Source organism: Podarcis pityusensis, assembly GCF_964106645.2.
Source record: "Podarcis pityusensis genome assembly, chromosome: 3".
Classification (NCBI taxonomy): Eukaryota; Metazoa; Chordata; class Lepidosauria; order Squamata; family Lacertidae; genus Podarcis; species Podarcis pityusensis.
In genome coordinates, this window is record NC_138026.1 from 100185359 (window position 1) to 100199408 (window position 14050).

Consider the following 14050-nt stretch of genomic DNA (forward strand, 5'->3'; position numbering starts at 1 on the left):
CATAGAACAGCTGTGGAATCACGTCTGGATTAGCGTGAATAATAATAATAATAATAATAATAATAATAATAATTTATTTGTACCCCGCCCATCTGGCTGGGTTTCCCCAGCCACTCTGGGCGGCTTCCATAGAAACCAAAAATACAGTAAAATATCACAGATTAAAAACTTCCCTTAAGATTTCTTCTAAATGTCAGGTAGTTATTTATCACTTTGACATCTGATGGGAGGGCGTTCCACAGTGAAGACGTTTCCAGCCTGCTTGCTCACAGAACTCAGCACTATTGCTGATAACCAACCTTGACTGGTTTCCACTTGGGTATGCAAACCGCCAGGCCTTTGAGCCAGGCTCATACCCTACAAAGATCATTCTTTTAGATCTTGGCTCACCTTTCTTGCATAGAGCCTTTGGAATAAGCACCCAGGCCTCACAACCAAACACACGAAGGTAGTGTACCTTAGGCTTCTTTCCATGCAGCAAGAAATAAAGTGTATTTCCTACACTAGAGTTGTACACTCTATTCTGCGTATGAACCACAAATCTCCAGGCTTCAGACCAATATTTCTGGGGTAGCCCTGCGTCCCACAGGATCGCAGACACAGCTTCCTCCACCGTCCTGTTCTTTCTCTCTGCGATCCCATTCTGTTGCGGAGAGTAAGGAGCGGTCAATCTGCGGCTAATCCCCTTCTCCCTAAAGAAATCCTGTAAAGCAGAACCAGTGAATTCAGAACCTCTGTCACTTTGAAAGCCACGAACTTTGGTGGAAAAGCTTACCTCAACTGCGGTGATCCAATCCCTGATCATTTTAGCCGCCTCCCCTTTCTTTCTCAGAGAGAAGGTCCAAGCAGACCTCGAAAAATCATCAACCAGAAGCAGAGAATACTTTGATCCCCCCAGTGACTCAACTGACATGGGTCCACACAAATCTGCATGAATTAACTCAAAGGGTTGTGTGGTCTATCTCTCTGACTTTGGATAGGAGCATGTCACAATTTTCGCCTGTTTACATGCATTGCAATCTAAGAATTTGTCACAAGTATTAAATTTGCACCCTTGTGTCAGTTCTGGTGCTTTCTTAAGATACCCCCAATTCAGATGGGCGAAGCGTCTGTGCCAAATATGCGAACAACCATGGTGGGGCGCTACATTCATACATTGCCCCTTCGCATCTTCGGTGTCATCCTCTCCTGTAGAAAAAGGCACATTTACAACAAACAAATTGCCTTTAGACTGCACTGTGTACACGTGTTTCCCATCCTTGGAAAATTCACATTTGGTACCTGCAAAAGACACATGATAACCATCAGCAAGTAAATCATGCACACTTAACAAACAGTTAGTTAAACCGGGCACCACAAAAGCTTTGACTTCATGCTTAAGAAAAGGACAGAAGAAAAAGCCTGTCTCTGTTAGTCTTTTTCTGCTTCCATCCACAATCGTTACAAATTTATTAGTTTTTACTGTCCTGCAATTTCTTAAAAGACCAGGAGATGGCACCAGCATGTTTGTGGCTCCTGAGTCGATGACGACAGTAAGATAGTCTTGTTGTTGACATTCCTGGGTCGCCAAGGCAACAATCTCCTCGCTACTCCCCTCCTTGGGGCCTCTGCAGATGTCCTCTCTGGTTGTCATGGCAACAGACTCCCCCCGGCAGGGAGACTTGCCCACGACCTTCACAGCTTCCATAGATGCAACTCTCTCAGTTGCCATGGAAACAGGACTTGTCTCGGCGTTCTCACGCAGCGCCTCCTGATAGCCGCCTGCTATCAGCAAAGTTCCCAGCTGCGCGACCTTGAAGCCTCTAGCTGGATTCAGCTTTGCACGGCTCGACTCCAGCCCTTGGCGTAAACAACTCTTGGCAGCTTTTGGAGAAAGAGGCGTCTCTGAGCTTTCACTGCTCACTGCCCCCCCACTACTCATGGGGCCTCCAGGACGTTTTCCTGCACCCCGTCTGGTGGGTAAAGGGCTCCCAACACTTGGCCTCTCTCCTGGCTCCTCACACAGACATGTTGCAGCATCCAAACAGCTCCCAGGCTCAGCAAAAGCACCAGCAGCATTGCCAGCAACAGTCCCTTTGCCCCCCTGTGGGGGCTCCCAGCTCCTCCCAGCTGTGTATTGGCTCTCAAGAATGTGGCCGGTGCCATCTTGCCTCTCCATTTCGGATGCAGCCACATCTCGGCCCTTGCTTCCCACCCCAGCTCCACAAGCTTCTCGGAGTGATTGCCAAGTGGCCTCTGGCCTTTTTGCACCCAGGACAACTGGCACTAGATGAGCATCCACATTCTCTGCCAAAAAAGCAAGCACACGCTTTTCCACTTCACTTTGCTCTGCAGCCTTCTTAGCCTCTGCTTTCCCAGCTGCATGCTGTGGGGGCTGGACTACGTCCCAGAGCTGCTCTCCCACCAGCAAGAGTTCCACTTGAAAGCTCCACTGCAGCCAATTTTGGCTATTCAGTTTCTGACATTGCAGTTTAAACTCAAAGCCATGTTCCTGGGGCTGTGCCATGCCTCCCTTCCCTTCTGTTGGCCTTTTGCAAGAGCAGCCGATAATACTCACTCTGCAGCCAAACCGGGCACTCCGGACGATGTGGCTCTCAGCTCCCTCTCCGTCAGCTTCCTCCGATCTGCCCTTTGAAGTCTTGGCAGTCAATCAAACTGACGTTCAGCAAATTAAGCTTCAAAGCCCTTTCTCACACGCTTCGCGTTGACCGTCCATAACCTGTTCAATGGTTTTATTGCTTTATTGTTCGGCACCCAGCCACACTTCCCCCTGCGAGCCTCTGCAGGTCGTAAAGCAATTAGCAATTAGCAAAGTTGCACAGCGGTCGTGTGTCGAAAGAGCAGTAAATGAGTCCCAAACGTTTCTTCTGTCCTAATATCTCTTTATTGGCTCAAAAAGCGTATTTACAAACTCCAACTTCCATCTGCGTTAAGCTGCATCTTCTCTCTCTGCTTGCAGCGTCACAACAGACTGCTTTCGATTTCCACTCAGTACACAGCATTCCAAGCTGCTTTCATCATGTCCTGGCTTACTTCCCTTGTAAGCGCCTCCTCTCAGGCTCGAGGCACAGAAGGTTAACCCTTCACTACACCCAACAGTATACCGCATGAAGGACACTGGAGGTCATACCATATGTGGGTGTGGGATGCTGAGATCTGGTCTGGTCTGGGCTGACCCATCATGCTGACCAACCTCTCTTCTGTCTCTAACTGACCTCTCCATAAACAATATCCCAGTCCCACACCTTATTTTACTGGCCTTTAAAAGGGGGAAATAGTATTGGTGATGCTGATTTGCCAGTTACTCTGCCTCCCTGTGCCCCACTCTTAGCCAGATGTCAGGGCTGGGTGACATGTGAGCCCCCAGATGTTGTTCTCCCAGCAGCCTCAACCAGCATGGCCAACCAGCACGATGGAAGTTATAGTCCAACAATATCTGGAGGGCCATAGGCTCCCCATTTCTGGACTCCTACAACATCTGGTGGGATGGAAGTTCTCCATCCTTGCTAAAGGTCTTTCTTCTTCTTTCCATGTGCCTATAGAACCATACAAAAAAGCTCTTGATTTCAACTCATCTGATCAAGCTAAATTGCAATGCCAGTAGCCTGCTGGGGGAAAAAATGGAACAATCAAAGGAAAATGGTGGTTTTCTGGTCCCCAGACAAATAGACACATGGTGAGTGGCAATGCCTTCAAAACATTTTAACTTCTGGAGTTAATTTCATGCAAACAAATTTTTGCAGAATTCTTTTTTCTTTTCTTTTTTAAACTTGGCTTATTTATATTCTGCATTTTACACTTTATTATTTTAATCATAGCTGTTCAGTCAGAGATGTCAAGTGCCATATGCTACCCAGATCAAAAGGTTTTTGATCTCTGTAGGTACCAGAAACTTGAGCGATGGCATTTTGTTAACGGGGAGCTGATGGAGACACTGACAGGCTTTCTAAGTAGTTGGAGGCAGACCAGCTGACGTCATGATGGATGGCAGATCTGCCTAATGATATTCCTGAAGGAGAAAAGATCCTGGGAAGATTGAAAAGGTAATGAGCCCTACTTGCCCTTTTGCTCTCCTTGCTTTTTGTGACGCTTGGCATCAGTCACAGGGCAGATGGAGCCGACAAAAATAATGTCTAGATTAAGCTACTTAAGTGAATATCAGGGTCACAGATGCTGCTAAGTTGATCTCACTTTCTTACTCCTTACCACCACCTCCCCCTGAAGTATAACTTTCACAATCTTCCTTACTTTGCTGGAGGTGCTGTTCAGAGCCAGACCAAACTTTTGACAGTCTCCAGAGTTTACTTGTCTAAAGAAAGGGAGAGATGATATGTGTGAGAGACCTAGCAGGATCAGGGATCAGGTTCATTGGCAGAGTCATATAGGTTTGCCACTTTTGGTCGAGCAAAATAAAGGACAGGTTGGGCAAAATACAGGGGGGAGGGGTGCTAAGAATTACTTTATCTGGTGTAGAAATGACTTCAAAGCAGGTCCATGCAAACTCTCTCACTCGTTCTCTGATTCTGAGTCTCCATCTCCAACCCACCCGGCTCTGCCTGCGCCAAAACTCTCTTTTCCCCTGCTTTCCACTGGACAGAAGGGAACTGGAACACTCTCTCTTTGACCCACCCACCTCTGACTGTGCAAAAATTCTCTTTCTCAAAGGCGCAAGGAGATAGGATAATACTATATTAAGGATGGAATAACAAATAAAATGAGTTACGCAACAATAACAAAAATAATAGTAGGCAAACACGGGTGAAGGGAAGTACTGGGTTGTGGGGGAGGGCGGTGATGGGATTAACTGAAATTGTTAAAGATTGGTATAGGATTTAAGAGATTTAAATTTCCATAAAGATTCTATAAGGAAAGCAGAAAGCAGCAAGAAATATCAAGTAAAGGTATTGGAAAGGAAATCAGTGTAAATGAAAACACGAGACTTATGGTTTTGCTATATATGATTTTATTTTGGAGCTGTCTGTTGTAAAGAATGTATATTATGTGAATAAAATAATAATAATAATAATAATAATAATAATAATAATAATAAACAACTCTCTTACTCAATCCCCCTGCTCTCCACTTGACAGACCAGGCACCTGCAACCCCCCCCCCTTTCGCTCTCTTAGTCTGACCCACCCTCTGCCCACACATAAACTCTCTCTCCTTCACCAGACAAGGCTCCTGCAAACCCAGAATAATTACTCCTTTTAATTAGTAGTGAGGTCCTAAGTGAACTGCTGCCCACCAACAGCACCACTCACCCCTTTCCATGCAACAGTTGTTGAAACCCACCATGTAATCTTTCTGACCACCCATTGGGACTGAATGTCAGCAGGTGCTCACCTGCTCCCACTCTTTCCTGCCCAGCCGTAGAGGCATTATTACTGATGCCTCTTCTGAACAGTCGATAGAAAGAAACATCTTTGCTGTTAGGATTCAGGAGCACACCAGGTAGCTCTGGGAAAGAGAAGTAGAGAATGCATTCACAGGCCTGGTGTGGGAGACACAGAGGAGGAAGAGGAGGAGGAGGAAGAAAAAGGGGCCAGGGCCTTTTGCGGGGTATGTGGGGAGATGGAAAGTGTAGTTTTCAAGATCTCTCAGCTCAACTGAGCTTGAGAAGAAGACGCAGGTGCATGTTTTTGCTGACGTCCACCAGACAAACTTTTGCAAAATGTAAATGAGGTATCTGAAGAAGTGTGCTTGCACACGAAAGCTCATACCAAGAACTAACTTAGTTGGTCTTAAAGGTGCTACTGGAAGGATTTTTTTTATTTTGACTATGGCAGACCAACACGGCTACAGGTATCTGAAGAAGTGTGCTTGCACACGAAAGCTCATACCAAGAACTAACTTAGTTGGTCTTAAAGGTGCTACTGGAAGGATTTTTTTTATTTTGCAAAATGAATGGTGATTTTTCTTGAAATACTGGTCATCAGGATAAATAATCCTGCACTGTTATTATTACTATGTTATGTCTCGCAAGCGTAGGCCAAAAAAAAAAAAAAAAAAAGCTTGAAAATCAACACCCATTTAGGATTCTAATCTATCCGTGCTGTGGTCCTATATAACTGGGTTAGGAGAAAGAGCTACAATACCACTGACCATAACTGCTGAGCAGATTTAAAACCTTTGCATCTCATCTTATTGGCTTCATTAGAGAGGGGCTGGTACTTTTAAATTGCTTTCCTTGATTGATAACAGTCCCTAAAGCAGCATCTACTGTGTAAACAAAACTGTGGATAACTTTGAAAGTGTTATAAATATTTCAACAATTTCCACATTAATAGGGGCGTTAAATAAAATTTTACTTGGGTGCCTCAGGTAACGGTTACAAAATAGGAGCGCGGATTAAGGATAAATTATGCCAGCAGAAGTTATTCCAGCTTCCTATAGTTTCTGCATGTGTACTCAATTTTTCTCGGCACATTCACTCTATAATTTAACACTGTTGCCACTAGGGGGCAGAATATATACCGTATATGATCAATATGGGGAGGGTGGGGGAAGAAAATGTTGGGATTTATTTATTTATTTGTGCAGGATAATTCAGTCTAATAAGTCAAAGGGGAGAAATGTTTCGCAAGCAGCTGATGCCTCTTCTGAACAGTCAATGGAAAGAAACATCTTTGTTGTTAGGACTCAGGATCACATCAGGAGGGAGGCCATGGAGCTCAAAAAGCCTTGAATCATTCTGTGCCACATGTGCACCATACATTTAAAGTGCTATGAATCCAATCAAATCTGACTATGGAGTGCAGCACTCATCTCCGCTTTCAGGCTGAGGGAACTGTCATCTGTCCACAGACAGCTTTCCGGGTCATGTGGCCAGCAGGACTAAACCGTTTCTAGCACAATGGAACACCCTGACAGAAACCAGAGTGCACGGAAACACCATTTACCTTCCTGCTGCAGCGGTACCTATTTATCTACTTGCACTGGTGTGCTTTTGAACTGCTAGGTAGGCAGGAGCTGGGACAAAGTGACAGGAGCTCACCCCATTGTGAAGATTCGAACTGCTGACCTTACGATCAGCAAGCTCAAGAGACTCAGTGGTTTTGACCACAATGCCACTCGCGCCCCTAGCAGCTATTGTTGTAAAACACACATACACTCTAAAGACTGGTTTTGTTCCACTTTGGTAACCTATGGAAACTCTGACTGAGTGGGTTACCCTGATAGTGTGGAAAGGATCTAGTCAAGCTCTGAAGTACAGTGATACCTCTGGTTAAGAACTGAATTCGTTCCGGAGGTCCGTTCTTAACCTGAAACTGTTCTTAACCTGAGGTACCACTTTAGCTAATGGGGCCTCCCGCTGCCATCATGCCACCACCGCACGATTTCTGTTCTCATTCTGAAGTAAAGCTTTTAACCTGAGGTACTTTTTCTGGGTTAGCAGAGTCTGTAACCTGAAGCGTCTGTAACCTGAAGCATCTGTAACTCGAGGTACCACTGTACTGTATGTGTAATCATTTATTTATTTATTTGCTGTTTACTGCTTGTGTTTCCTTTATGTTGCAGCCTGATTTTTCCCCCAAATTTTTTTATTGATTTTCAACATTTATCACAAAAATAACGTAACAAAACACGCAACAAAGAAAAACACACTACAACAATAAACTAAACACAAAGGAAAATTATTTTTTCAAATACCTAATTCTCATTACATGACTTCCTCAAATCCCCTCTAACTGAGTTTCATCATATCACCTATATAACAGTTCTCCAAATTCATATTTCTAATAATATTAACTCCTTTCATTTACTAACCTCTTCTCCTTTATTGATACTCTAACCCTTAATATTTACTACCACGTATTCTTATTCTACCCCTAAGCTTATTTGTTACTTCCAAGAATTTTCTATTTATCTTATGTTTCTATTTATCACTATGTTGCAGCCTGATTTTTAAAGCATTTTCATATATGTGATACTGAGGCAGTGCAATTGATCTGCACCAGACTTTTCACTGAATATCGTGCCAGGCTGAAGCACAGCCCATGTATTCTATGGGCATATCTGAGGGTTGGCAGAAGCCCGGTTTTATCATCCTTAAAACAGTACCAGACATGATTATTTCTGTTTACTAGACCAAAGTCACGGCGGGTGGAGGAGAGCATCCTTTTCTTTCCGTAAATCATTTACAGCCACAACTTGGAATTCAATGTATAAGGAGGTTTTGCTACATCTTCCCCATGGTGTCTCTCCAAATGTAAACCCCTGCTCCGTGAGGATTTAATATAATTGCTTTTGTGAGAGATGTTAGCATTACATCCTGGTCCGGCAGATAAGATGTTTAAAAACATGCCAGCTTTTCATTTAAGGATTTGCTGAAATTACTGTAATAAACCTGTTTCCGTGTGGCTGGAGAGAGCTTATCCGAAGTGCTGGGGGGGACAGGGGAGAAGCTGTTGCTATAAATGTGACCTCTCATTCCAGCACCTGTGACCCCTATCAAGCTCCATCTATTTGTGACACTATTCCTGACAGACAGCTCCATGGTGGAATCGATTGGTTCAGCATTTACGGGTATGGCTTTTAATAACATTTCAGGGTTTATGAAAGCAAGGGCTGGGGGGTGTCTGCCAATGCCATGGTGTAAACAAGGCAGCTTGAAACCATCATAGCCTGGGCAGTGTGGGAAAAGGTCCATGTTCGTTTACAGTTTTTATTCTGTGTCACTAGCGAGAAAGGTGACCACCCATTGAGCAAATTCTGCATTAAGAGCTGAAGAGTTTGGAGTTGTGTCAACCAAGCAGAAATGCATATTGGAGAGGTGGCTGTGGAACATAACTGTCAACGTTTCCCATTTTTTAAGGGAAATTCCCTTATTCCAAATAGGATTCCTCACAAGAAAAGGGAAAAGTTGACAGCTATGCTGTGGAAGGTGGAGTCTTTTAGCAAGGCTGACCACGGCAGTCTCTCATTTCAAGAAAGGAGAGGTGGCTAGAACTTGTGGAGATCTGAAGAAGCTGAATGGTGGAAGTTTCAGTCAGGGCAGATCAAAGAAAACACTCCTCCACATTCAGAGGCCATTTGCTTCAGAATGCCAGGTGCTAACAACCACAGGAGGGAAGAGTGGTTTAGTGCTTAGGTCCTGCTTGATGGCTTCCCGCAGCCATCTGGGTGGTCAGGAAATGAGAACAGGATACTGGACTAGATGGGCCATTGACCTGATCCAGCAAGCTAGTACTTTGCTTATTCCATTGGAATGCAAGAAGATAATCTATGTGCACAATGAAGCATACATGGGTCTCCTCCAGTGATAAGGAACAGACACAACTGCCTTACACCAAGTCAATGCATCTATCTCAATACCATCAACAATGACTGGTGATATTCAGAGAATGTTGCAGATACTAGGAGAGGCTATATTGATTTAATAGTATCCTTCCTAACTCATGTTTGTGAGTCCGCAGCAGAGTACAGTGGTACCTCAGGTTATAGACACTTCAGGTTACAGACAGTTCAGGTTACAGACTCCGCTAACCCAGAAATATTACCTCGGGTTAAGAACTTTGCTTCAGGATGAGAACAGAAATCACACGGCGGCAGTGGGAGGCCCCATTAGCTAAAGTGATGCTTCAGGTTAAGAACAGTTTCAGGTTAAGAACAGACCTCCAGAATGAATTAAGTTTTTAACCTGAGGTACCACTGTACACAATACACTGGTACCTCTAGTTGCGGACATGATCCGTCCTGGGGTGCCAATCGCATCCCAAAAAGTCTGCAACTTGAGCGGCGCTTCTGCACAAGCGTGGAGCGCGATAGAGCACTTCTGCGCATGTATGAAGCGTGCAGAACGCTTCTGCACATGCGCAAAGCATGCAGAACGCTTCTGTGGATGCACACACGGTGAAACCCAGAAGCATACACTTCCGGGTTTGCCATGTTCGCAAGCTGAAAAGACGCAACATGAACCTAAAGCAACACGAGGTATGACTGTATATAGCAGGAAGCTAGTTGGCAGATTCATTTGAATCTCTTTACTTAAGCAATCCAATCTGGCTTTGTCCAAATTGGGTTCTGTTCCTGGTAAGTCCCCCTTTATCCCTCCTAAAAAGAATAAAGACACAAGAAGCTTCTTTTAAAAGTAATAAGAAGTTTACTCACATTCAGTTCACAGTTGGATCCCTGAAGGCAGGCTTTAGCTTGTAGTTACAGATACAGTGTGGCTTACATCCTTGTAAGGATGGGCCCACGTGCTGCTGGCAGGGAGCCAGCAGTGAAGTCTAAGAGAAGAAATGGCATCAAGAGGCAGAAGAAGAACAAGAGGAAGATGACTGTGTGGCCAGCCCCTTTTATGGGGTCTCCCAGGGTCACGTCTACCTACCTGGTCACACGCAGGAGAAGGAGAAGGAAGCTCCAGACCAGGTGTGACAGGAAGTCCTCCTGGCTGTGGAGTAACACCCCCCTGCGTTTCCACTCTGGGCAAACAGGAAGTTTTGTACTTTGCTGCTTATGTTACATCCCACAGATATTTCTCAAGGGTTTGAGATAGGGAGTCTCTTTCAGAACGACCTGGAGATTGAACAAGAGAACATCTGCATGCAAAAGAGACACTCTACCACTGAATGACAGTGGCTTTTCCTAGGGGGGTTAGATAGCACAGAGTTTAGATAGGTCCTGGAAATTGGCATGCAAGGAAGTGAAGTGGAGTCTATGAACTGGATTCCTGATATGGAGAAACATCATTGGTTACTATGACTAAACAGGCTCCGACATAGAGTTCCTAATGCTTTTGCATACACACTGCCTAGTTTCAGTAATACTCTAGCATCAAAGGGTCCCAGACCACAGAAAATTAGGCTTCAAAAGGAAATGTGTAACAGAGCAATCCTGCAATATGTTTACTCAGAAGTAAGTGTCATTGGGTTCAATGGGCCTTTCTCCCAGTTGGCTATAGCTTTTGCAGCCTAATTTGGTAATACAGACCATAAATGTTTTATTTCCCTTACTTCAAAGTGTGTATTATAATTATAATCTATAAAATTAAAACATTTTTATTAACCTTAATACTGACTTTATATTACTTATTCTTTGTCTCTCAATTTTTCTTATATTTCAAGTACATGCTCTAAAATAAGAACCAAAAAGACGATTATAGTTCTTGTAATAGCTATAATTATAGCATAATTATTTCTGATGGACTTCTAAAATATAATATGATTCATTAATTTTCCATAATGTGATGACTTAAAGAAATGAATATATTCAAACATGATACCAAAGGCTGTTAATTAGATCTGAATTTTCTTCCGCTTTTTATTTAGTGGAGTAGAAATTGAAAACAATACTCGTGCCTAATTTTTATATTGTATGCAATTCATTCATGGCTTAATGATGGATTGCATCTTTCTTGGCAATTAAAACAATTAACTGAAAATACATATGGACCAAGAGAGAAGGCTATTTTTTAAAAAAGTAATTGATTATGCCTAGGAAAGGAAAAAATAAGGAATTCTTAATATGAGCTGGGCCTTCTCGGGGGGCCTTCTCGGTAGTGGGCCTTCCCTGTGGAACACCCTCCCTTCAGATATCAAGGAGATAAAGAACTACACAACTTTTAAAAGACATCTGAAGGCAGTCCTGTATTGGGAAGTTTTTAATGCTTGGTGCTTTATTAGTTTTTATATATGCTCTAAGCCACCCAGAGTGGCTGGGGAAATCCAACCAGATGGGTGGGGTATAAATAAACTAATAATAATAATAATAATAATAATAATAATAATAATAATAATAAACTGCTGCCTCTTATGTCATTTTTGCTGCATTTGCAGCACTGAAATGACCTCCGCAGAGAGCAAGCCTGGGCAGGGTGTATGGAGGTCCTGGGCTGCCCAGATGACAAGACCTGATTCTTGGCCTCACTGATGTGGTCCAAAGGAAAGCAGAGCAATAAATTTGGCACCAGCTTGACTGCTGGAGTTCCTGGAGGGAGGCATACAAGACTCCGTCCAACCACCTTAGACCTCCCCTCTGGATTTGTGTAGGATTTTCTCCTTAGCCTTCTCTTCTCCCAAAGACATCCCACAAGATGTCCGGCAAGGTAGGTCATTATAATTGTTCCCATGTTGGAGATACACATCAGAAAAGGCATAGAGCAGGGATGGGGAACCTGTGGCCATCCACCTGTTATACTACAGCAGGCATCCCCAAACTCGGCCCTCCAGCTGTTTTGGGACTACAACTCGCATCATCCCTAGCTAACAGGACCAGCGGTCAGGGATGATGGGAGTTGTAGTCCCAAAACAGCTGGAGGGCCGAGTTTGGGGATGCCTGTATTACAGCATCCCATCACCCCATCTGCCATGCTGCCTGTGGTCCATCAGTATCCTAAGGGTCACAAACAGGGATGCCCAGGTAAGGCCCGCTCCGTATAATTGATCACATGATGCAGTGCACACACTCCATTTGAATGGGAATGCCCATCAACTTTGTGGGAGCCCAGCCCCCTCAAATATTTTATTGTGGGGGCTGAAGCCCTCACGGCTCCTAGTAGTTGGCTCCTATGGCCACAAGCAACCCATCCCCATGTCATGGAATCCTACTCAATATTGATCCAGAACCAGCAGCGTAGCGTGGGTTGTCAGCACCCGGGGCAAGGCAAGTAATTTGCGCCCCCTAACCCGGGGCAAGGCAAGTAATTTGCGCCCCCTAACCTGCCGCCGCTGCCAGCTTCTTCTTGCTGCTGCCTGGTCTGGTCTGGTGTGGTTCTCTCCCGCGCTCAGCGCTGCGCTGGGCAGCCACTGCACTGTCCCTCCCCCAGATAGTCCCTCGCTCTCTCTCCGCACCGCACGCCTGGCACCCACCCCCTCCACAGTGGGCGGCGACCCAGCGGCTCGGATCGGATTCGCACAGCCAGCACTGCAGTGAGAGAGAGTGAGTGAGCCAGGTAGGGGCAGAGAGCTGCGAGTGCGAGCGCGCCCCCCCAAATGTTGCGCCCGGTGCGCCCGGCCCCCCCTGCACCCCCCACGCTACGCCACTGTCCAGAACAGATTCCAATGTATAGTCAGCAGAGTAAAAACTTAAGCACGTTGCAGGATTCCCCAAAAAATAGACCAGAGGCAATTGTATTTCATCCAGCAGAGCTTTACTGCTACTGAAAGCAAATGAGCATAATAGTCACAAATCCAATACATTCAAGACTAGCACTGTCCATAAGAAGTCCAGTTGTGGCAGACTTAACTTAAACTTACAATAACTTATAATAATATATTTAAACCTTAACACTAAGCATACTATGTGCAGAACACCACACCAGAAGGAAAAGAGAGAGAGAGTGTGAAACCCAGCTCCTTCTGGCTCTACTTTTATAGTCAGCATGACCTTGACAGAAAAGATAACAGAACCAGGTTAAACCAGCTGTACTCAGCTTCTCTGAAGGAATAACCCAAACACCCCAAACCTTCTGCTTGTTTCTTTCACACAGAGAAGTTTCCAGAACCATCTTGAATTAATTAGAATAGAAAAGAACTCTACACATCAGATCAATACTTTCTGTACTAAGAAATGCAAACTGACAACCCTGGCATAGAGGCTTGTCTAAGGCCTCCTAGACATCCCCAGACAGAGAGGAGAGATTTGAAGTGGGGACTGCCTAGTTTAACATATGCAGCGTAACCTCAAATGCAGGTCCTCTCAGAAATACGCCCTATTGGCTTCATAGGGACTTACCCATCTGTTAAGGGTCTACAGGATTGCAGCCTTCATCACTGCACTGACTCTTACTTTTATTAGTATTAACGGGGCAAATCAGCCTGCACATTTATGTGATTCAAGTTGATTATTTGTACATGGCATGGGAAAGGATTTGATGTAGGGATTAAGCAAATTAGCAATGCTCCTGATATAGAACCTGAAAAGCAGATTGAAAATTATGATATGTCCCTTTGAGACCAAAGGCACTTTGTCTAAATATATTACGTATCTGACAGCTAAGGGTAATTTTTCTCCCAGTTTCTTTAGTTTTTCCATTGGCATTGCTCTCTTATTAAGAGAACAAAAAGAGCCAGCTTTTACTTCTACTTAGAATATGCTGGAATACGGC